General features: G+C 39.3%; 1 protein-coding gene across 1 annotated transcript in view; it reads right to left on the reverse strand.

Annotated features, from left to right (window-relative positions):
* ITCH (itchy E3 ubiquitin protein ligase) overlaps positions 1-20,381 on the reverse strand; it is a 108,485-nt gene extending 88,104 nt beyond the window's left edge. Inside the window, exons 1-2 of the mRNA XM_069496662.1 lie at positions 20,322-20,381; positions 16,427-16,503 (exon numbers count right to left, since the gene is read on the reverse strand). The gene's annotated coding sequence lies outside the window, so the exon portion shown is untranslated. The remainder of the gene's footprint in view (positions 1-16,426; positions 16,504-20,321) is intronic.
* Positions 20,382-26,343: the final 5,962 nt, after the last annotated feature.

Here is a 26,343-nt window from a genome sequence, read left to right on the forward strand (position 1 = left end):
ATCTCCAGAATGGGGGATAGTAGGCACAGCTGAAGGCTGGAGAACAATATCAAAAATAGGAAAATTAGCTGGGTGTGGTGGTGCACACCTGTAGTTCCAGCTACCCAGGAGGCTGAGGAGGGAAGATAGTTTAAGCCCAGGAGATCAAGGCTGCAGTGAGCTATGATCATATCACTATACTTCATTCAGCCTGGGCAACCAAGCAAGATTCTGTCTCTAAAAAAAAAGAAAGAAAGAAAATAAAGAGAAAGAATTGACTACAAAAATTAATGGAATACCAATTAAAGAACAGTAAGTCCCAGCTCTGCCATTAGCTATAAATATTAGAAACAAAACATTTAATTCACAGGCAATGTGAATGACTTCCTAAAAACTGAGAGACTCTACATAATACAATTAATAATAACCTAGAAAACCGAGCAGTATCATGGACAAAGTGAGAAGCACTAAAACTTTTAAGTGAAAAAAGTAAAAATTTTTATCTCAAAAGCCAACTCTTTTTGGGTTACTATTCAAATTGTGAACATAAAACATATTCATAACAGGGCAAGAAAAACAGGTTTGACACCACTGGAATTCAGGTGGAGACAAAAGAGAAAGAACAAATAGGACAAGCAGTAGTTCATGCACTCTGGGAGGCCAAGGCAGGATTGCTTGAGCTCAGGAGTTTGAGACCAGCTTGAGCAAGAGTGAGACCCCGTCTCTACCAAAAAGAAAAACAAACAAACAAACAAACAAAAAACCCCAGCACATCTGTAGTCCTAGCTACTGGGGAGGTTGAGACAGAAGGATCACTTAGAGCCCAGGAGATGGAGTTGGAGGTCGCAGTGAGTGACCCAGGGCAAGAGTGAGACTCTGTCTCAATGAAATAAAACAAGGAAACTAAGCACCCCTCCTCACAACCCCTCACCTCTTTTTAAAAATTTTAAAAAAAGGCTGGACGTGGTGGCTCACACCTATAATCCTAGCACTCTGGGAGGCCGAGGCAGGAGGATCACTTGAGGTCAGGAGTGTGAGGCCTTGTCTCTACTAAAAACAGAAAAAATTAGCTGGACAACTAAAAAATCATAGAAACAAAAAGAGTAGTTGGGCATGGTGGCGAGGGCCAGTAGCCCCAGCTATTTGGGAAGCTGAGGCAGGAGGATCACTTGATCCCAGGAGTTTGAGGTTACTGTGAGCTAGGCTGACACCACGGCACTTTTAGCCTAGGCAACAGAGCAAGACTCTGTCTCAAAAATACAAAAAAAAAACATATAAAAAGATTTGAACTCTTGGCCAGTTAGAAGTTTAGAAGCTGTGGTAGCCAGCCTCCAAGGCGGCCCCAATAATCCTCACCTCTTGTTATTCAAACACTTAGGTAATACCCTCCCCCACAGTGAAATGAGGCTGGCCTGTACAACCAACAGAATATGGTAGAAGGAACAGTATACTAATTCCAAATCTAGGCCATAAAATTCATTGGAGTTTTTCCCTTGATCTCTGGGAATGCTTGCTCTGGGGAAAGCTAGCCACCACATAATGAAGACACTCAAGCAGTCCTATGGAGAGGTCCAAGGGAAGAGGAACTGAAGCCTCCCATCAGGAGCCAGCACCAATTTGCCAGTCATGAGTGAGCCAACTTGGAAGCAGATCCTTTTTTTTTTTTGAGACAGAGTCTCACTCTGTTGCCCGGGCTAGAGTGAGTGCCGTGGCGTCAGTCTAGCTCACAGCAACCTCAAACTCCTGGGCTTAAGCGATCCTACTGCCTCAGCCTCCCGAGTAGCTGGGACTACAGGCATGCGCCACCATGCCCGGCTAATTTTTTTGTATATATATATTTTAGTTGTCCATATAATTTCTTTCTATTTTTAGTAGAGACGGGGTCTCACTCTTGCTCAGGCTGGTCTCGAACTCCTGACCTTGAGCGATCCACCCGCCTCGGCCTCCCAGAGTGCTAGGATTACAGGCGTAAGCCACCGCGCCCGGCCAGAAGCAGATCCTTCAGTCCCAGTCAAGACTACAGATGAAAGCAGCCCTGCCTGATATCTGACTGCGATTACAAGAGAGACCCTCAGGCCAAATTGCTTTGTCCAAGCTGCTTCCAAATTCCTAAGCCAAAGAAACTGTGGGAGATAATAAATGATTGTTATTATAAGCCACTAAAGTTTTGGAATAATTTATTGTACAGCAATAGAAAACTATATAATATACTTGCCAAAAAAAATGTTTAACTTGAATCTAATAATAAGGAAATAATTATATTCAAAATGTGTGACATTTTGCAAGTCAACTAGCCTAGATGCTTCAAAAAAGTTAACATTATAAAAAACAAAACAGGTAAGAACTATTATAAACTAATGTGTGAACCTTGACTGGTTCCTAGATCTGGGGACAAAACCATAGGTTTTTAAAGATAACTGGGAAAATCTCAATTTGAATATTAGTTGATATTATGAAATTATGGTTGGTTTTAAGTAGTAATACATACCATGGTTATATAGGAAAATATCCTTTTTCTTAGAAGAAGCAATGCAAAAATGTTTAGGGGTAAAATATGATAGCTATGACTTACTTTCTAACAGTTGAGCAAAAATTTTTTTTCTTTTTTTTGCTTGAGCAAAATTTTAAGCACATCTCTCTACCTAGAAAGAAAAAGTGAATGTAGCACAATGTTATTAACTGGTAAATCCAAAGTGTTTATAGGTATTCACTATATTTCCAATTTTTCTTTCAATTTTTGTATAGATTTTTTCCTTTTTAAATAAAAGCCTGGTTAAGAAAAATATAGAGTACTCTGCCACAGTGAGGTATCGTGAAACTCCTACTAGAATGCTTAACAGAAGAAAATACTGCCAATACCAAGGGCTGGCTAGGATGCAGATTATCCTCATATATTGCTGGCTGGAATGCAAAATGATAATAGCCACTCTGGAAAACATTTTGCCTATTTCCTATAAAGTTCAACACACTTACCGTAAGGCCCAGCAATCTCATTCCTGGGTATTTTCCTTAGAGCAGAGGTTCTCAATCAGAGGCTAATTTGTCCCCTGGGACATTTGGCCATATCCAGAGACGTATCTGTTACAACTAGGGGCTGGAGGAATGCTACTGGTATCTAACAGGTAGAAGCCAGGGATGCTGTCAAACATCCTAAAATGCACAGGACAACCCCCCACAACAAAAAATTACTCAGTCCAAAATGTTAACAGCGTCAAGACTGAGACAACTTACGTAGGGAAATAAAAATACATATCCACATAAAATGTGGAATCCACAGTAACGATTATAGCAGTTCTATTCATAATCACCAAAAAAGTGAAATAACCCAATGTCTCTTAACAGGTAAATAGAGTGTGGTACATCCATACATTGGCATACATACCACTCAGCAATAAAAAGAAACTACTGACACACGCAACAACTTGGATGACTCCCAAAGGTATCCATCATTCTGAGTAAAAAACCAATCTCAAAAGGTTACATATGTATTATTCAATTCATGTCTCAGAAGGACAATATCCACAGGGATGTAGAACAAATCAGCGGCTGCCAGGGGTTAAGAGGGGAGGGTGGGTATGACTACAAAAAGGCAGCAAAAGCAAGGCTTTGTGTGATAGAACTGTACTATATCCTGATTGTGGTGGTGTTTACAAGAATCTGTGTGTTAAAATTTATACAACTGTACATCCAAAAAAGGGTCAATTTTCCTGTACGATGATTTTTTAAATTCACATTTAAAATATTTAAAAAGGCCCCATACTCCAGGAACTGGGTTGAATAGTAACCCCCACAAAACTCATGTTTACCCAGAACCTCAGAATGTGACCTTAATTGTCCTTATAGGGTATTTCATATATAATCAGGTTAAGATGAAGTTCTTACTTAGGGTGGGCCCTAATCCAAGGACTAGTGACCCTATAAGAAGAAAATTTGGACACAGAGACATAAACAGAGTAAAGATGATGTGATGACACACAGGGAGAAGGCATGTGAAGGCAGAGATTGAAGAGATGCATACACAAGCCAAGTAACCTCAAAGATTGCTAGCAACCACCAGAAGCTAAGAGACAGGCATGGAGCAGATTCTCTTGGAAAAGTTCCAACCCTGCCAACAAGATATTTCAAACTTCTGGACTCCTAAGCCAAGAGAAAATAAATTCATGTTGTTTTAAACCACCTGATTTGTGGTAATTCGTTATAGCAGTCCTAGAAAACTAATATATCCTATAATTTTATTTAGACGACATTCTGGAAAAGGCAAAACTATTGGGATAGAAAATACGTCAGTGCTTCCTAGGGGGCGAGGGCATGGCAAAAGAATGACTACAAAGGAGCACAAGTAAAAGTTGCATATGTTTGTCAAGATTGAAAGAACTATGTACATGCAAAAACTCACACTGGAGAGAAACTAAATATAAAATGTGGGAATGATTTCAGCAAGTGCACATACATTAAGGGACATCTGAAAATAGACACTAGAGAGAAAAACCTATGAGTGACAGGAATTTGGGAGAGCCTCAGGCACAGTTATGTACATATTTAGTATAATAAAATACTGCAAGAGAAAATAAAGTGCATTAAAAGAATTCAGCCAGTCCTAATAGTGCGTGCCTGCAATCTCAGTTACTTGGGAGGCTGAGGTAGGATGATCACTTGAGCCCAGGAGTTGAGACCAGCCTAGGCAACATAGTGAGACTCCATCTTATTTAAATAAATAAATAAAATTTTAAAATTTTAAAAATGTAAAGAACTGTATACTTAAAAAGGGTAAATTTTCCTAAGTGTAAAGTACATCTCAATAAACCTGACTCTAAAAAAGAAAGAGTATTTCCAATGTAAGTGACAAAAAAAAAAAAAGCTGCTAATCTAGTTTCTACAATAAAAAGAGAAAAAAATAACATTCTATGTATCTTGGGGAGAACTAAGACTCATTCTTCCTCTCCAGCTCCTCCCTTCCACCTCCTTATCTCACTGCCAGATTTACCTATATTTTCTAATGTCCCTTCCATTTTATAATCTATTTTTCTTTCACCTCCCCTATCTCCTCCTCCTTGACACTCAATTTGTAAACTCAATTTCAACTATGCCTCCATCTCACAGCTTTAAAATTAATAAAATACAGAGATGGATGCCTGTTTATGAATTTCCTATGGGGGGGGGCTTTTTACATATGATTTTTCAAAAAGCCTTCACAACCAAGTACAGTGGTATGTAGTCTATAGCTTCACTTAGTACTATAAACCATTGTGACTAGAAACAATGAAGAATATCAGTCCGAATCTAAATCTAATATAATATTAAAATAATCGATTACTAATTAGTCTATCAGTTACAAAGAAACTTAATATAGGATCAATTATTAACACTTACTTTATCATTTATATTGAGTAATGTTTTGTATCACACTAGAAAAATGTGGCAAAATGCTTAATGTAAAAGAAGATGCTAAAACATTGTCACAGGTGAAAACTAACCTTCACATCTTCCTGAAAGGCAATGGAAAGAAAAATGTGGGAAAAGATAGACACACTTCACAAGATTATTTCAGTAATATCTTGTCCCACAAGCAACATTTATAACCTCATTTTAAAATATGTATTCTATTTATAGACAAACTATTAGGCAGGTTATTATGAAATTTGCTTAATTTATTTTCAGAAATAATATATCCAACATAATCAGTTATTTTTATAGCCACATCTATCTTGACTTAGAAAACCTTTAAATAATGTAACATAGGCCTATATTTTCTTTTTGTTTGTTTGTTTTTTTAAATTCAGACAGGGTCTCACTGTATTGCTCAGGCTGGTTTCAAACTCCTGGGCTCAAATGACCCTCCTACCTGAGCCTCCCAAGTAGCTGGGATTATAGACACGTGCCACTGCACCCAACATAGGCCTATGTTTTTTTAAAAGAAGTCACCAAAATGACATTTCAGAAAACACACAAAACCAATAACAAGAAAAACTACTTGTGGCAGAGAGTACAGAGTTCAAAGAGCTACACAGTGGTATTCAGAGAATTAAAATTTAATGAAGTCAAACTCTCAAACAACCTTACTAAAATAAAATACAGAAGCACACATGGAAACTAGAAATACATACTGAGTAGTCTCCTTTGAATAGGCCACTCCGCCACGTTCCCAAACCACAAGTGAAAAACTAGATCCTATTTCCTGGAGGCACAGCAGCAGAGTCTAGCTAGAAGGAACAATTCTCCAATAATAATACCAAAGAAGCTGACCTTGACGTATGGGCTGCTAAAGGTATTGGTACGGAGGATAAGTTCTTCAGGCTGGGATAGAGGACAAATATCCATTTTCATAATTTAATTTCTCAGCAAAAGAAGTGGGAATGAACTCAAATCTACTCATGATGGGAAAAGATTGCTTTCCTATTTACTGGAGAAAGGTACCTTAACAGGTAGGTAGGATGTGAACCATCCTCTCTCCCCGACAACAGGACACTTTGGCTCTGAATATCACACATTGATCCAAAACATTGAAAGCTCCTTTCCCATTGTCCAATCAAATACATCATCATGGATTAAAGCATATGCACAAAAAGACAATTATCTTAAAGAAAAAAACAGGAAGCTACACATTTAAGGTTCAACAGTATGAAAACAGAGTTCAAGGAAACTGGTACCAGAATCTAACTTTTACCATTCACTTGCTGGTTTGAACTCTGTACCCAGTACTCCAGAAGGCAATATCTTCCCCACTCTCCCAAACAGGTTTCTGACAAACATTTCAATATTAACTACTATTGGAAGTTGTTTCTGGCTTTAACTGACTATTTATTGCTAGAGTTTAAAGGATTTGACATGCCACAATTAATGTAACTATTGTGGTCCTGCTATACATACTGCTCTGTTAGCAAGGATGACATGCAAATTCATGAAGTACTCCATGAAAATAAATAAATATTGCTCTCTTGCAAACAATGCTCACATGAAATTATACAACTTAATTATATATAAAGTTAAATTTCCTGGCTCCCAAATATTCTTGTTTTTTTTCTTTTGGTGCCAGAACAGGAACATGAACATAAATTCTTGCTTCTGACCATCTCTTAATACTCATAAAGTCTCAAATAAGACACTACTATCCACCTCCTTCCAGCAAACCTTTCTCAGATCATTTCTAAACATTATATAAGAATTATCAGCTGGGCACGGTGGCTCACGCCTGTAATCCTAGCACTCTGGAAGGCTGAGGTGAGTGGATCGTTTGAGCTCAAGAGTTCGAGACCAGCCTGAGCAAGAGCGAGACCCTGTCTCTACTAAAAATAGAAAGAAATTATATGGACAACTAAAAATATATATAGAAAAAATTAGCCGGGCATGGTGGTGCGTGCCTGTAGTCCCAGCTACTCAGGAGGCTGAGGCACAAGGATTGCTTGAGCGCAGGAGTTTGAGGTTGCTGTGAGCTAGGCTGATGCCATGACACTCTAGCCTGGGCAACAGAGTGAGACTCTGTGTCAAAAAAAAAAAAAAAAAAAAAGAATTATCAAGTAAACTTGAAGTCAATACTGAGTTACTGTGTAACTCACTTTTCTTAAGAGAAGCCAAAAAGCATTATTATTCAGATTATATTAAAAACCCAGAAGAAAACAACACAGAGATAATAATTTACACCCAAGAGCTTTAAATACTGAGAGAGAGAGGGGAACCAAATCACCACCTATCCATTAAGAAATAAATAGGATCATAAAAACAGAGCGAATTCCACATTCCCATTGGGGTCTGCAGATTTTCACCTTAGTATTCTATCCCAAGATTACCCCCTCCTACCTCGACTGAATCCAAAAAGGAACAGAATAAAAATATTTTGCCAAAGAAGGCAAAATACCACATACATCTTTGTTGTTCTCACAGGAAAATACATGGAAATCTAATAAAATTGAATGGGGAGGGCGTGCAGGACAAAATAAATAAATAAAGGTAAATGGATTGCCCAATTAGGCAAGGATTTTAGATATGACACCAAAAGTACCATTCACAAAAGAAAAAAACTGAGAAACTGAGTCTTATCAAAATTAGAAGCTTCTCTTCAAAAGACACCATTAAGAAAATGGAAAGACAAGCAAAAGGCTGCGAGATAATATCTGCAAAATACATATCTGATAAGGCACTTGTACCAAGAATTTACAAATAACTCTTACAATTCAATATTATTAAGACAGACAACCCAATCAAAATGGATTACCCAAGGTCAAAACAGAAGATGTGCCCCAAAACTGAGATCTCTAGCCTTGTTCAATGTTAATTTCATGATAGGAGCCAAAAAAGATAACAGGGAAACAAACAAAATATACTTATGTCATTGCTGTACTTGAACCTATTTAGTCCTTTCCAAAATTACTAAAATGTATATTGAGACTAGGCTCACTCCCAACCCCCTCGGCTTGACAAAGAAATAACAAAAAACTGACAAATAGCACAGTCTTAAAATAAGACATTCCAAACCATCACACAATAAAGTTAAGGAGTAAATTACTGAAATTATTAAAACAGACTTTTTTCCCCTTTCAGAATTACAAAGGGTAAAACCCTTGTAAGTATCTCAGGCCTTTGGGAATGACAGTAAGAGGGCTTTGGGAGTTAAAAAGAAAACAAACAAACAAAAAAATCCCTCAACCTTGTACTTTCTTTAGGCAAACAGTACAGCAAGTCCTCTAAGAGAAGAATCAAATTTCTTTTAATAAAATTATATATTTTCCTTCTCTAAAATGAAATTTAAATGACAGGAACTTATTTGCCTAAAAGCTTAATCCTTTATAAAAGTTTACTTTGGTAGGTAAGTGGATAAAGGGAAGAATAGAGAAATCCAAAACTAGAGAAAAATATAATGGAAGTCCTGTCCCTTGATCAACCTTCACCTTTCCAGAAAGCACTATTTTTAACATTTTATCATCAAACATTTACTGAGGGACTATATATGGGAAAGAATGGTTCTATCTGCTTTGTTAACAACAGGAAAGGAGGTGGAAGAAGAGCAGTAGACCCAGAAGCAGAAAAGATATAGGCAGGAGCCTACAAAATTATTACACCACCAAAAACAACCCAATTGAAAAAATGTGCAAAGGACTTAAATAGACATTTATGCAAGGAAGATATACAAATGGACAATAAATACATGAAAAGATGAAAAGATGTTCAACATTACTATCTTTAGAAAAGTGCAAATCAAAACCATGAGATACCATTTCACACTCATTAGGATGGCTATTTTTAAAAAAAAAACAGAAAATAAATGTTGGCATGAATGTGGAAAATTGAAACCCTTGTGCGCTGTTGGTGGGAATGTAAATGGTATAGCCCTTGTGGAAAACAGTATGGTGATTCCCCAAAAAATTAAAAAGATAACTGCCATATGATCCAGCAATTCCATTTCTGGGTATTATACAAAAGAAGTGAAAGCAGGGTCTCAAAGAGATGTTTGTACACCAAAATTCACAGCAGCATTATTCACAATAGCCAAAAAGTAGAAATAACTCAAATGTCCATTAACTGATGGATAAAGAAAATGTGGTATATACAGCCATAAAACAGAAGGAAATTCTGACACATGAAACTTGAAGACATTATGCTAAATTAAATAAACCAGACACAAAAAGGCAAATATTTTATGATTCCACTTATATTAGGTACCTAGAATGGTTGAATTCATAGAGAGAGAAAATAGAATAGTGGTCACCAGAGACTTAGAGGAAAGGAAACGTAGAGCTATGTTTAATGGATACACAGTTTCAGTTTGGGTTGATAAAAAAAGTTCTGGAGATGGATAGTGGTAATGGTCACACAACAAGGTGAATGTACTTAATGCTATTGAAGACTTGAAAATTATTAAAATGGTAAATTTTGTGTTATGTATATTTTACGACGATAAAAAAAATAATTAGGACAGATATCTCCTAATTTTCTTTGTCCCTTACAGATGAATACATCAATTTATACAGTAAAATCAACTAACGGAACAAACTGAAAATATTTCATCTTGATTCCTACCTGAAACTCCAGCAAAATGACATAAAGGAATAAAAAAGTATAAACCCCCAAGGGCAAAAACAAAGAGAGAAGAGATGATAGCAGATAAATGTCAGCAACACTGCAAACAATAAAAAGCAGTAGCAGCAAGGTTCTGCACATATCAATATATACACAATATAGTTTTTAATTAAGACCCATAGTAAATCTTTCCTCTGAAAAATTCAAGAATAAAAAATAACCTAGGATTTCCCTTTGACTACTGACTTTACGCAGAAGCAAATGTAGTTAATCCCTCTCACATTTTTTTTCCTTCCCATTTTCAAAGCAGAGCTATAATTAAATGAACCACCTGAAAATCCCTTTTAATTTTCAGAATAAATGAACTCCAAAAACTAGGTTAGACCATACTTCAAAAATAAAAGAAAAAAAACATTCTTCATTAAATGAGATTTAGAGTTAGCTCATTTGACCCTACGGCTGCATCCCTATAACAAGGCAACGTCGTGTACTTTTTAGAGGCTCAGTTCCGTATTCTTACACATCCATCAAAATGTTGCTATATCTCAGATATTCTTAATACTCAGACTATATTTAACACACTATTGAGCTTACTTGCTAAAAAGACTACAGTATTTTAAAAAAATGACATTTTGCATTTTGGCCAAGAATGAGGAATAACATCTTGTGTATGTCAAGAAAATTTTCATGAGAAAGTATAAACAGAACAAAAGGCCTGGTAAAAATAAAATCCTAAAAATCACTTTCTCAGGTTATACAAAATAAACACATTCTACCTTTCTACAATGTTTATCAGTTTCTTTAAACATTCTGAATCATGAATTATTGTGTCACGTTTCTGCAGCAATAACATTTGAATTGGTAGACGAAAAAAAAAATTTCTGCATCAAAATTCTACACCTTTTCCAAGAGCAAACCCTTTGTCGGTGTTTCCAAACCTTGGTAAATATAAAAATTTCATGTATAACTAAAGTCTAACAAACCTTATCAGAAGTTAACTGAGATCACTAAAAACCCAAAACAAGAAATGTGATAACCAGTTGAACTGCTCTGGTTTTTCCTTTTCTTTCTATTCTACTTGTGCAAGCTGGGAAATCATAAGAATACATACGTGACCCACCATTAAGGAAGGTACTGGGGCTGAGAAAACAATGAAGCAACATCCACAACATGAAAAGAAGGATAGCCTGTACACATTATTGAAAGGTGGCCTTACTAATAACTTATCTAATAGAAGAAAATAACTATCAAATAGAAAGGGAAATAAATTTATAACACATAATTGTCCCTTTAAAGAAAAAATGTATAACATAACTACCCCCTTTGTTTTGTGTTAATTAAACACCTGTGGCCTAACTCATTATCTCTTAAGAGTTTGTTTTTTATCCTTGAAGAGTCCTAAGTGGACAGTAGGGGTATAGTAGGGGTATGAACTCCACGATCTACCTCTCTCAGTTTTTGTCAAAAACACATTTTAAGGACTCAGATAAGCTGGCCTCACAGAGAAAAGAGAGAAAAATAAAGAACACCTATAACAACTTTACAGTCACTTCTGTTATCAGTACATTGAAGTGGGGGGGGGGGGGAGTCATTTTTACCCTTTAAAAACTCCAAACAGCTTTTCCTCAGTTGCTGGGCACTTCCTTTCTTCCTCTGTGTGCCTTGGCCACTCCTTCCTTTTCTCTCTCTCAGAAAAATAAATAAATAAATGTTTTATCTCAATCTTTGTGTGAAAAAACCTTTTTCTGCCCGAATACAAATTTCCCGCCCTTTCAATTATCTTAACATAGCCCAGTTTTTACAAGAGTGAATAGGGAAAAAGCTTCCAAAATTGGCCCTCTTTATCTACTGCAAGCTTTTGTCCCTTATACAAGCTTTTGTCCCTTTCTTTTCATTCCCACTGCCACATCTGTAACCTGGTCTCCCGCCTCCAACCCTAGTAAATACTACAGACACCAATATTGCCAAATAAATCTTCATAAAAAACCATTTCATCCTATCAGCCAATAGGTCACAAGGTTATCCAAAATAAGAGACTGGTGGGTGTCTTCTCAACTTTTCCAAACTTTCTATTACCAGGCCCACAAGTCCTTTAAAACACAACTCCACCACCTTAAGTCCATCCCTGCCTCTGCACCTTTGCACATCCTGAATCCCAATATTAACTTTTCTCTTTCTTTCTGCATACCTCTCATTCAGCACTAGACTGCTTGTAGGTACTACTTAAACTGTTTTAAATCTCTATGTAAGGACTTTCATCCCAGAGGTCAGAGAACGTGGGTTATGCTGCAGAGAGTCAAAGCCCAGATCAGAGGCTGCAAAGCGGCAAGCCACAAGACAAATTCTGCCCACAGTGGTGATTTGTTTGGCCCGCAGTGTTTATACTATGAATTCACAAGTTGCCAACATTTAAAAATAAAAATTTCTTACGAAATCTGGATTTCCAGCTTCTCTTTAGAAAAAAAAATGTTCATCCCACACTTGGTCTGCCCTACCCTCCAGATCAATAATGAGCCAACACTGAACTGTACTTTAAAATGGTGAATTTTTCACAATTGCAAAGATGTGGAAACAACCCAAGTACCCATCAATACATGAGTGGATTAATAAAATGTGGTATATGCATACCATGGAGTACTACTCAGCCATAAAAAAAAAATGGTGAACTATTGTATTAACCTGGATGGAACTGGAGACCATTCTTATAAGTGAAGTATCACAAGAATGGAAAAACAAACACCACATGTACTCACTATTAAATTGGAACTAATCAAACACACGTGCCCATATGGAAATAAAACTCATCGGAAATCAAGCAGGTGGGGGGGAATGAGTAAATTCATACCTAACGGGTACAATGCACACTATCTGGGTGATGGGCGCACTTACAACTTTGACTCAAACTGTACCAAAGCAATTTATGTAACCAAAACGTTACATAACTTCTTTGTGCCTTAGTTTCCTTATCTGTAAATTGGGAATAGTAATAGGGATACCCATAGGGAAAATGTGTTTCTGCTTGGCTCACAGTAAGCACGACACTAGTTGTTATTATTGTTGTCATTATCATTACCACCAGCCTTGTCTTCCTTGAAATTATCTCAATACATTAATTCCTTAAGCTTATATAGGGTGAGCATTGTAAATTTAAATGCCTGTAAGGGCTAGATGAACATTTAGTCAGTAACAATAGATCAGATTGGAACTTGAAGTGAACTGGGGAATTCATGCCCCTCCGGGGGGCAGCTGTTAAAGCAGCTCACTATTTTTTTTTAAATGCAGGTAAAATTTGTTCTCACCACAAAAAATAAGTATGTGAGGTTATGCATATGTTATTTATCTTGATTTAGTCATTCTACAATGTATACACATTTCAAAGCATGATGTACATGACAATATGTACCTTTTGTCAATTAAAAATAATTTTAAAAATATTATTTAAGGTCTTGGGGCCAGGCGCGGTGGCTCACGCCTGTAATGCTAGCATTCTGGGAGGCGGAGGCGGGAGGATTGCTCAAGGTCAGAAGTTCGAGATCAGCCTAAGCAAGAGCGAGACCCCGTCTCTACTAAAAAATAGAAAGAAATTAACCGGACAACTAAAAATATATAGAAAAATTAGCCAGACATGGTGGTGCATGCCTGTAGTCCCAGCTACTCGGGAGGCTGAGGCAGGAGGATCGCTTGAGCCCAGGAGTTTGAGGTTGCTGTGAACTAGGCTGACGCCACAGCACTCTAGCCCGGGCAAGAGAGTGAGACTCTGTCTCAAAAAAAAATAAATAAATAAAAAAGAATCAGAAGACAGACAAAACTATAGAATTTACTCTTTCTTTACATGAATGACTAAGAAGCAAACCAAAGTTCATCTAAATGTAGATGGCATTTCTGGAGTTTTTCTTGTCTTTAAAAAAAAATAACTGACAGAGAAAAGGTCGTGGAATCCAATAAAATAATATACATTTTCTCAGAAAGTAAGTATGTTATTAGACATTTCTGGAGTGAGATGCAGATGAATTCTTGACCTATAAAGTGATGATACACTATAAAAATTCTTTTCTTTCTTGGAGTTGAGGGTATTTCTATTAGGGTAAGCAGTTTCCAGACATGAAAAACAATTACAAGTTTCTTGAGAGCAAGGACTGCTTTTTATCATCCCAGCAACGCCTAATACAGAACAGTACTTAGAATGCATTCAATTATGTTAAAGGAACCAAAAAATCTAAAGGTAATTTCTTAAGTTGCAACCCAATGCAACCCTTATTATAGCATTTATCATCTTATTTTTTATAATAATCAATGGCCAACAAATTTGTTCTCCTGACAAAAAATACAAAATCCTTGAAGCAAGAGTTTTGTATTTGAGTACCCCTGAGAACCTAGCACAAGAGCAGTTCAGTAAGTGCTTGTTGAATATTACAAACTTAACATTTCTATACTTAGATTTCCTATAGGTCTGTGTGCCAGTTTTTAAAGTAGAACTTAAAATAACATGGCTTCTTATTTATAAAGCACTGGATATCACTGTCTTATTATAAGATATTTCTGATACCAGTCCTATATTGCGATGTCAACAAAAATCTGAAAAATTAGTGAGCCAGCATAAAAAGCACAAAATATAATCATAGAATGAGCTAGAAAGAACCTGAGATCATATTCAAAACATTTAATAGACAAGTGAGGAAACATGGCCCAGGGAGATTTAAGTGAACTGCCCAAGATCACAGAATTCAACTGACCAGCAATACCAACACTAGAACCCAGGTCCCCTGAAAGTTGGCCCAGGTATCTTTCCACCAAGAACTGTTTTGTGAGCTCAGGATGAAATGGATACATTGAAAATATTTTATTTTAAAGATATCTGGTATGGAGAATGATCTTTCCCAGCACAGAACTTTTTGTGAGATATTACATCACCATTAAAGAAATGAAAGCTGCCTGTTCCTTTACTGAGGTAACACCATTTCCTTTTCCCTTTTTGCTCTGCATATTTTTCATTTTCATGTCTTTTCTTTTATCATCTTGAGACTTCTTCCTCTATTTATCTACTTTCCCTCTTATCTACTTCCTTTCAAGTATACAGCACATGATTATCAACTATAGTTACCATGCTGTCCATTAGGGCTCAATTTATTCACCTTACAACTGCAAGTCTGTACCCTTTGACCAACATCTCCCAATTTCCCCCATTCTACCACCCCCAAGCCCCAGTAACAACCCTTCTACTCTCCATTTCTATGAGTTCAGCTTCTTTAGATGCCACATACAAGTGAGGTCATGTATTTGTCTTTCTGTGTCTGGCTTATTTCACTTAGCATAATGTCCTCCAGCTTCGTCCATGTTGCTGCAAAAGCCAGTCTTCTATTCCATATTTTATATATAGATATATATATATTCCATATTTTATATATAGATATATATATATATATATATATATAAAAACACAAACACACAATTTCTTTATCCATTTAAGTATCAACAGGCACTGAGGTTGTTTCCATTATCTTGGCTATTGTGATTCATGCTGAAAAGAACATGAAAGTGCAGGTATTTCTTCAAAATAGTGATTTTATTTCCTTTGAATATATACTTAGAAGCAGAAATGCTAGATCATATGGTAGTTCTATTTTACCACTCTCTTCCTATTCAGATCTCTTACCTATCAATTCACCTACTCTACCTTCATTCACTCCCTATTCTTACTGCTTAACTTTATGTTCTACCTTTTGTTTCTTATCCAGTGGATTTCCTTTTCTCTCTCCTGACCTTTTAAAGTGATCTGTCTTGTCCTCATGTGTTCCTTCAAAATATTACTGCCAACTTCTCCCACCTTGTGGATCTAAATAACATCAAGTTGTGAATTCATTTTCTTTTCTAAAGATTTAATAGGTATTATTTATGTGATCTTCACAACAATGCCAAGGAGGGGAGTAGGAAGCAATACTTATCTATTTTACAGATATATAAACTGAGGCCTGGCAAGACTAAATATCTTGCCAAAAGTCATATAGCCTAGCAGCAAAATCAAATCAGAACCCAGACCTTTTCTTTCCAAGTCCTCTATTCTTTTTCCACTGCACTATGTTGCTTTCTTTTCAACTCCCTCACTTAACCATACACATGCACATGTCTAAACAAGCATACAGGGATAAATGTTTATAAAACAGCACAAGTGGAGAAAGTGTGTGTATGTAAACAGGAACTATACAGACAGAAAAGTCAAAGGACCCAAATTAAGAGCACATTGTAGCTCACAGGCTAATCCTTGCAGAGGAGGTTTTGGGTTTCACATCCAAGAGGATGTGAAATTTCTTCAACCAACTGATGTAGCCAGCATCAACACTGCTCTCTCCCCACACCTTCCCATAGCAGTTATATGACCAGAGTTTGCCCTCTGCACCACTCCTGCCCCCAAATCTCTCTCACAGGAATGTCACCATACCTGAAGTTCTCACAGTATGAGTCACTTCTTTGGGTTAAGGCGTTGTCTCCAAAAGGCCACTGTGAAATGCATGTTACCTGAAAAAGAAAGGAAGGTCCATTAATACATTACTCCTATGATTAAACACACCAGATATGCAATGACCTTGGGAATCTGACAGCACAAGATCTTTTAAAAAAATTTCTTGGGATAGATAATTTTTGATGGGGCAGGCAGGATAAGGGGACAAGTTGGGGAAAATGATTCATACATTATATGGAAAGATACCACTCTGGGTATCATGGCCATGTGGCAAAATGAGAATGGCCATATAAATACACACTCTGCCTATAAGGATTATCACCATAAGGATGGTCTCTGCAACTTGGAGGCTCCTAGGAACAGGAAAAGAAAAAGCACTCCAAGTATCTGGGTATAGTCAGTTCTGAAAAGAAGCACAAGAGTGGAGTTGGCAGCAGTTTTCCAAGGACAGTATGTTGCTAGACTGAAAGAGGATAGAGGCAGAACAGTTTATGGTTAATTGCTTCTAGTTTTGAGGATAGTTTCCAACCTAAGGTTTTAGCTGAGGGCCAACCAGAGAATGCTGCAATTCAATTCTGTGAAACCCCTTACTAATTTATACTGACTTAAAAGCCAGTATCATTTACAGCCACAAAAATCAACATGCCTTTACTGAGTGCTCATTATGAGTCCAGAATTTGGCTAAGTACTATAAATACACAAAAGAACAACCTTATATACTTTTGCCTTAATTCATATATAGCAAAACAATCCCCAAAACCCAAAATTGAGAGGAGTAAGGAACAAGAAAAAAGTGGGGAAGAAACCCACAAAAAACAGGTGACTATTTGCTATTGTGACTAACACAAATTTCTCAAGCTAGAATGAATACAACAAAACTTACTTCTGGGCCAAATTTCCTTTTCAAACTCTTGCCTCAACAGTCAAGAGGCACAGGTTAGAAATTCCTTTTTTCCCTAGTCTAATACCAGAAGGTTTTTTTAGCACATTCGTCTTGATAAACCAGAGAATAGCAGACCAAGAATTGCAAAAACCTGGTTTTAGTTTTAGCCCTGACTCTTAATTAGTTTTCGGTAAGTTACTTAACTTTTTTTTTTTTAACAAACAGAAAATGAACAGATTGCACTAATCTAAGAACAGCATATACCTGGCACATACACATAAACCATCCACTAGATAACTGTCCATAGAAGGCATCACTAATCAGTCGTAACATACTTTCCCAAAGAACCCATACAACCAGAAGCCTTCTAAACACAGTGCTTCTGGCACTTCCAATCAGAGTTGGCCTATAAACCAAAATATATTTGCCACTATGGACTAGGTAATCTCTTTAATTTCTTTCAACTCTAAAGTTCAAGTACCAAGTTTCTATAGGCTGAGAGAAAAACACTTCCAACAAGCCTAGCTAGATCAATAATGTTAACAGTCATAAATTTCAGTCCAAACTCCTAGTTCTCTTCCAAATTGCATCTGACCTGGTTCTTTCTGATTTCTCAAAGATGCTAACGAAAAATTCACTTTCATACTATTAACATATATAACCAGTCAATATTATTCAGACTCGCTAGTGTGTTCTTATAACAGAAAAGGAGGCCTTTACCCAGATTAGCTTTAAAAAAAAAAAAATACTCATCCAAAAATATGGCAACAATATTGCACTAGTAAAGACCTAAATCCAATCCTTGATCATCCCCATAGCCTCTCTCCAAGGTCAGACTTTGTCACTTCTCACCTAGACTTCTGCTAATAGCCACTCTTTCATCCTTTCACTCTTATCACCTGAGCAATCTTTCTAAAGCACACATGAACTCACATCACTTCCCTGTCTACAAATCTGTACCTATTTCTAACAACATAAAAGTCAAAAATTTTGGCATTATACTTAGAACTTTTCATGCAGTTCCCTCCTTTTGCCTTTTTGGCCTCATGTCCCAAAATGCTCTCCTTCACACCACTCTCTGTTCCCTGAACCCCTTTTCTTCCACAATACTCTGCATCTACACACAGCATTAAGGCATTTCCTGTGCTTGCTCTGTCCTTTCCTTTCTCCACCCTTGTCTTGTCACATTCCTACTCATCATCTAAGACCCAACTCAGGTCCAGTAGCAGGTCTTGCCTCCTCCTCTGGCCAACTCCCCCCCCCACACACACACACACACAGAACTGGCCACTTCCTCTTCTTCTTTCTCAAAGCTTTTCGAGCTATTGTTGGCATGTCTACAGAATTGTTTGCCTCAATGGTTCCCAAAACTACAAGAATTACCTGAGGCATATTTTAAAAAGAAATTGGTTGGAGCCAACCCAGACGTAGTAAATCAGTCTCAGAAGGTAAGACCCAGGAATTTCTACCTTTAAAAAGCTCTTCTAATTATTCTAATGGTCAAATTTGGAGACTACTGATTTGTCTGTCTCTCCCAATAGTTTTAAAGACATCTTTTTTAAAAGAATGTAGAAATGATTTACTGTAGAAGACACTAAAGAAGTACTCTTCGCTGGTTTTTTATTTCATACCATATCCTTGTCGATTTGTCAGCTGAACATGAAGGAATTCCTTTTGGACTCACACCAAAAAAAGGTACATTAACTGTTCAAAAAAGCAACAGAATTTCCACCTTTATTTCTAAATCTTAAAAATGAAGTTACTGTACCTTAAATAAACCTGTAAATACACAGTGCAGGCTCTAATTAGATCTGCCATGAGAACTTCATTTCAGCTGAGAAACAATTTCTTAGCCAATTTTGAGTAGGAATACACTACCTTTACATACTTACTTCTTAAGATGGAATTTTATTAGGAACAGATACATAAGAACCCACCTAAGAGCAATGATAGGTGCCTGGCTCCAGTGCCTCACTAATTTTCAAAGAAAAATTCCACTCTTGCTTCCCCATCCCCCCACTTCAAAACAAGAGCACTGCAGTTGTAGACGAATGGTAAAAACCGTAATAAGATACAGACACAAATATAACCAAGAAAACAAGGTTGAGTTGTTATTGGGGAATCGTGGGTTTCGGGTACTTTTAAAAGTTCACAGAGGTTACATCTCTAACTAGCTTTAGGCCCAACGTCTACCTCGGGTGCACAGACCTGTGTTTCTGTCTTTAAGTCATGGCCCGGAACTAAGTCTGAAAACTTGAGTTCTCCACATAAAAGTCAAGTCCTCGTCATGTTTCGACCCTTAGAATACGTTCGCGGCTACTTTTTTCCTTTCTCTGCTAAAGAAAAGGACACTCTCAGGAGGAAGGACAGTGACAGCTCCACGTCTGCAAAAGTCGGCGCCGCCACGGCGGTGGCGGGCGCCGGGACCTGGACCACCACGCGGGGGGACAATGGAGGGAGGAGGGGAGTGCAAGAGAGAAGGGGAGACTGCCGCTGTGCTGGGCTCTCCTAGCGACTGGGGTCTTAGAAAAGTCTCGAGAAGGCCAGCCGGGGAGCAGAGGGGCCTGGCCGCCGCCCCTCACAGGGCCACGTAGCCCGCGCGGGTCGCAGCTACCGGGCCCCGCGCGTAGGCCGGGCCGCGGGAGGGTGGCCCCCGGGTGGGGCTGAGGGGCGCGGGGCCAGACCCTACCCACGCTCGTTGCGGCCCAGCCCTTTCACAACTTGGTACCCATAAGGCGAGGAGCTCTGAGATCCCTGGCCAGGCGCTGACCGCTCGGCACTTCCGACCAACCCACCCCCTCCCGGCCCGGGCCACTAGCCGGAGCTCCCCGCGCCCCCCACGGGCACCAGCTCTGAGCAAAGAAGGAGCAATCGCGGCTCTGGGGTCCCGACTCGCGCGCCGAACTCCTCCGCCCTCGTTCTCCATGGACACTCTCACCCGGGATACCCACTCTCCCCAGAACTGCCCCCAGTCCGCCCGCGGATGTTTACCGGGACTCGGGGCGGCGGCGACTCCTCAGTCCCTCGACTAAGATGGCAGCCGGTCCCGAGCCCCGACCACAGCAACTAGACCGAGTTAGCGGCCAACGCGCAGGCGCCTCCGCGTCGGAGCGGTGGGGACTACAAGCCCCGGCAGGCCTCGCGCGCCAGGCCCCACCCCTGGCCTGAAAAAGTGGCTGCGGCTGATGAGTGCAACTCAATCTGAGTTTTCCGCACCTCTAGGAGAGATACCCTCAAGTTGCTCCCAGCACCTCCAGACTTTTTTTTTTTTTAACACCCTGCCCACCAGAACCTCTAGAGCTGTAGCTGTGGTTCCTACACTCTATGGTGCATCAGAATCATCTAGAGGGCTTAAAACTTAGACTGCTGAGCTCCACCCCTCAGAGTTTCTGATTCTGTACATCTGGGATAGGGCCTGGGAATTTGCATCTCTAACAAATTCTCCGGTGATGCTACTGGCAGGTGGGATAACAATTTGAGAACCACTGGGCTATATAGCTTAGTCCTTAAGAACACTGATTGGGTTCAAATTCTCCCTTCTCCATCTTGTAATAGGGTGCGCTTAGAAGTGATAGTAACAGCGGAGTGGCGCCAACATGGCAGGTGTTCTAAGAGCTGATCAGCAAGCTCCCTTCATTCTCACAGCAAACCTGTGAGAGAAGTACCGTTATTATTCCCATTTTACAGATGCATAAACTAAGTCACAGGCTAAGAACACAGTCAATCTAGCCTCAGAGTCAGTCCTCCTAACCTCCTTCATGGATTGTTTGTGACAATTAACAGCCTGTGCAAGATAGAGACTCAGAGGCATGACTAAGTGCTCAGTAGTTAGTGACCTTTGCTTTATTGTTTAGCCTGTTTCCTCATAATGAAAATAATATTATTTACCATCTGGAAAGTCACTTAAATTTTTCAGAGTACTTTCAAAACTGCCAAGTCAGTGTTCCTGCAATATGCCTTAGGAGAGATTGTTAAAAATACAGATTCCTGGGCCCTTACCCCATTCATATTCTGTAGGGCAGTGGTTCTCAAACTTTAATACTTATCAGAATCATTGAAGGATTAGTTAAACCATAGGTCGTTGGTCCCTACCCCCAGAGTTTCTGATTCTGTAGGTCTGGGTGGAACTTGAGAATTTACATTTTTAACCAGGGACCACACTGGGAGGATCACTGCTCTAGAGCAATGTTTCTCCACCTTTTTCTTTTTAATCATTTCTCTACGGAGCATTTTTGGACATTTTTTTCCTAAGTATCCCCTCCATGAAATTTTAATGTCAAACAATGTGTGTCTATTTATGTACTGTATGTTGTATATCTGTGCATTAAACATTAAAAAGTGAAACAATTTTCTTCTCCACCCCCAAGCAGTGCTCTGGGGAAATCAGGATTGTCTAACTAGTGTCTAATGTGATTCTTGTCACCAAGCAACTTTGGGAAACATAGTAACCCTTTAAGATATAAGGTATTTTTATGACCATTTTACACAGAAGGAAACTGAGTCTAAGAGAAATTAAATGACTGGTCCAAGGTCACTCAGCCAGGGACCAGGCATGGTGGCTCATGCCTATAATCTCAGCACTTCGGGAGGCCGAGGTGGGAGGATCACTTGAAGACAGGAGACCAGTCTGGGCAACATAGCAAGACCCCATTTCTACAAAAAATTTAAAAATTAGCCAGACATTATGGCATGTGCTAGGTACTCAGGAGGATATGCAAGGAGGTTCACTTGAGCCCAGCAGTTTGAGATTATAGTGTGCCTCACTTCATCCAGCCTGGGCAACAGAGTGAAAAGCCCTATCTTCATTAACTGTGGAGAATTAAAGGCTCTGAGAACTCTTACACAACCCTGAGCCATGAGGAAGGTTCTTGGACAGTTCTGGCCCCTCTCCAACAGGAACCTCTTGCAAATAGCTGGTCCAGGGAAAATTTGCATCATTCAAATATTAGTAACCAACAATAAACCCTCTTGACCTCTGTACACAGATACAAGAAACAAAAAGAGGGCAAGAACAAGAAAAGAAATGAAAAGAAGAACCAAATCAACAGCAACAAAACCCCAAAGAATATTTACAAAACAAAGGAAAAAAAAAAAAAGGCAGGAGTTCAAAACCAGCCTGGGCAACATAGCAAAATCCCATCTCTAGGAAAAAAAAAAAAGAAAAGAAGAAAATCATCGGGGCATGGTAGTGCACACAAGCAGTCCTAGCTTCTCGGGAGGCTGAGGCAGAAGGATCACTTGAGCCCACGAGTTGAGGCTGCAGTGAGCTATGACTATGCTACTGCACATACCAGTCTGGGTGACAGAGCGAGACCTCATCTCTTAAAAAAATAAAAAATAAGTAAAAAATAGGTCAGGCGCGGTGGCTCACGCCTGTAATCCTAGCACTCTGGGAGGCTGAGGCGGGTGGATCGCTCGAGGTCAGGAGTTCGGGACCAGCCTGAGCAAGAGCGAGACCCTGTCTCTACTAAAAATAGAAAGAAATTATCTGGCTAACTAAAAATATATATAGAAAAAAATTAGCCGGGCATGGTGGCGCATGCCTGTAGTCCCAGCTACTCGGGAGGCTGAGGCAGTAGGATTGCTTGAGCCCAGGAGTTTGAGGTTGCTGTGAGCTAGGCTGACACCACAGCACTCACTCTAGCCAGGGCAACAAAGCGACACTCTGTCTCAAAAAAATAAATAAATAAGTAAAAAATAGACCAGGTGCTGAGGCTCACACTTGTAATCCCAGCACTTTGGGAGGCCAAGACAGGAGTACTGCTTGAGGCCAGGAGTTTAAGACAAGCCTAGGGCATAGGAAGATGACATCTCTAAAAAAAAATTTTTTTTTTCCTTCCTCTGGAACATGTTTTCGCTTTGTAAAAACATTTTTTTTTTTAAATTAGCCAGTGTGGTGGCGCATGCCTGTAGTCCCAGCTACTCAGGAGGCTGAGGTGAGCCCAGGAGTTGGAGGTTGCAGTAAGCTATGATGACGTTATCGCATTCTAGCCCTGGCAACAGAGCAAGACCGTGTCTCTAAATAAATATCACTCAGCCAGGAACAAGGGATCTAACCCAAGTCTTCTTATTCCAGATTGTGTTTTCATCTACAATTTTTAAAACTATATAATGTTAGGCAAACTATAGTGGTAGAAGTCAGGATAATGGTTACCCTTTGAGAGGAGGCAGTACCTGGAAGAAGGCACAAAGGGACTTCTCAGGGCAGGTAATAACATTCTGGGCCTTGATCTGGGTGTGGTACACAGGCATGCTCACCTGTGTGTGCATTTTTCTCTATTTATATTATACATCGATAAAAGTTTACTTAAATATGTTTTTAAATGGATACTCATTTTGTTTTTAAAATGTGTGTCTTTCTACTACATGTCAAAGACTCTAAAACTTTAGAGTGCATCAGAATGACCTGGAGGACTTGTTAAAACTTGGATTGTCAGGTGTTACTCCTAGAATTTCCGAGTCAGGAAGATCTGGGATCAGGCCCAAAAAATTTGCATTTGTTTTTTTTTTTTTTTTTTTTTGAGACAGAGTCTCACTTTGTTGCCCGGGCTAGAGTGAGTGCCGTGGCGTCAGCCTAGCTCACAGCAACCTCAAACTCCTGGGCTTAAGCGATCCTACTGCCTCAGCCTCCCTAGTGGCTGGGACTACAGACATGCACCACCATGCCCGGCTAATTTTTTCTCTATATATTTTTAGTTGGCCATATAATTTCTTTCTATTTTTAGTAGAGACGGGGTCTCGCTACTGCTCAGGCTGGTCTCGAACTCCTGACCTCGAGCGATCCACCCACCTTGGCCTCCCAGAGTGCTAGGATTACAGGCGTGAAAAATTTGCATTTCTAACAAGTTCCCAGGTGATGTATATGCCCAAGGATCACATTTTGAGAACCACTGGACTATGCTATCCTAACCTTTTTGCTAATGCCAACAGGGTAGATTAGCTCTGATCTGAGAGACAGTAGCTAGCAGGAGTTAATATTAATAATTTAGGCTTCAGAGGCATATGGATCAAGGATCTAGTCCTTACTATGTCAACAACTTTGAAGTTCTTAGGCAAAATCACCTGAACCTTAGTGTCCAAATCTCTAAATGATGTTGTAGGAGATCCAGGGTACGTAGTTGGTGGTTCTCCAAGGAGAAGCTAAGTTGGTGAGGGCAGGGAATCCCAATCCAGCCATTTCCTCATTCTTCCATGCTATGTGGCTCTGGCTCCCAGGTTCCCTGATCCAGAACTCACTCTTGGCCTAGTCAGAATGCAGGATCAGTGGTTGATTAAGCCTCAAGCCACTTTTACCCTCTTTCTGCCTAGGACACCCAGGTCAGTCCAGGACAGGACCCAGCCCTGCTAAAGCAGGGGCCAGAAGTCTGGAGGGGGCACCATCAGCAAGGGAAGATGGTTCCCAAGCCTCTCCAGAGAAGAGGAAGGAAGAAAGTAGGGATGGAGAGCTAGAAGGAGCTGGGAGAGAAACCCCAGTGGCCCACATGCCACCTGTCACTTACCAGATTTCCCTATAGAACACTTAGTCATGCTGCTGTCCCACTCTTCCCTGGACCTGCTGTGCTTTCAATTGCCAGAGGAGGGGAAGGCTTGAAACGCTGTGTGTTAATGGAAAGAAGACACAGGACGGGGCTTCTGAGAGCCTGAGATCTGGATCCAAAGATACTAGTTTAACACCTGTGGCTGTGGCCTATTACTTCCCCTCTTTGAGACTGTTTCCTCATCTGTAAAATGAGGTATACAAGTTCTGTCCCTAGTTGCCAGATTTAGAAAATAAAAATATAGGATACCTGGCTAAATTTGAATTTCAGATAAACAACAGATAATTTTTTGTATAAATACATGCCAAATATTGCATGTAACATGCTTACACTAAAAATTTTTTTGTTGTTTTTCTAAAATTCAAATTTAACTGGGCACCCTGTATTTTATTCAGCAACACTACTTCTAAGGCTTTACACATGTTCTCGATCAGATGTAGTAAACTTAAATGCCCTCAAGGACCAGCCAGGTAAAATTAAAAATAACAGCTACTGTTTATTTTCTACACTGTAATTACCAATCACATCCTCAGTGTTTACATGCACTATCTCATTGAATACTCACAGCAACACAGGTGGAGTGCTCAGTTTCCTCATCTACAAAATGGGAATAGTAATGTACCCTACCTCGTGGGTTGTTGTGAAGATTAAATGAGCTAATGCACATAAAACACTTAGAACAGTGCCAGGCAAACACTCAATAAGCAATAGCCATATTTGCCCCATTATGCAGATGGAGAAACTGAGTCTCCGAGTGGTGAAGTAACCAGCCCATGATCATGTAGTTAGCAAGTGGGTGTGTCAGGATTTGAACCCAGGTCTAAAATGTTGGTAACCGATTCAAAATGTTGTGTTCCATCAACGGGAAAATGGAAAACCTTGGTATAATCATTCATTCAATAGAATACTACTGAGCAATAAGAAATAACAAATTACTAGTACACAAAATAAAATAGATAAGTCTCAGACATAATAAAAGGAAGAAGACGTACAAAAGGGTACACACCATATGGTACTATTTCTATGATATTCTAGAGCATGTAAAACCTAATCAATGGTGAAAAATCACTATTAGTGGATGCCTCTAAAAGGAGGAGATTGGGAGGGAGCATAGGGAACTTTCTGGAGTGTTGAAAATGTTCCTTCAATATCTTGTTAAGGGTTTGGATTACATGGATGTATGCATTTGTCAAAACTGACAAACCATATGAGATCTGTGAACATCATTGTGTGTAAATTTAACCTAAAAAAATAAGGCCAGGTGTGGTGTTTTATGCCTGTAATCCCATAACTTTGGGCGGCCAATGTGGGAGGATCACTTGAGGCCAGGAGTTCCAGACCAGCCAGGGTAACGTAGTGAGACCCTGTCTCTACACAAAAAATAAAAATAAATTATCTGAGTGTGATGGTGCATGCCTATAGTCCTAGCTACTGGGGAGGCTGAGGCAGGTGGATCACTTGAGCCCAGGAGTTGG

The sequence above is a fragment of the Eulemur rufifrons genome, chromosome 20 (assembly GCF_041146395.1).
Source record: "Eulemur rufifrons isolate Redbay chromosome 20, OSU_ERuf_1, whole genome shotgun sequence".
Classification (NCBI taxonomy): domain Eukaryota; kingdom Metazoa; phylum Chordata; class Mammalia; order Primates; family Lemuridae; genus Eulemur; species Eulemur rufifrons.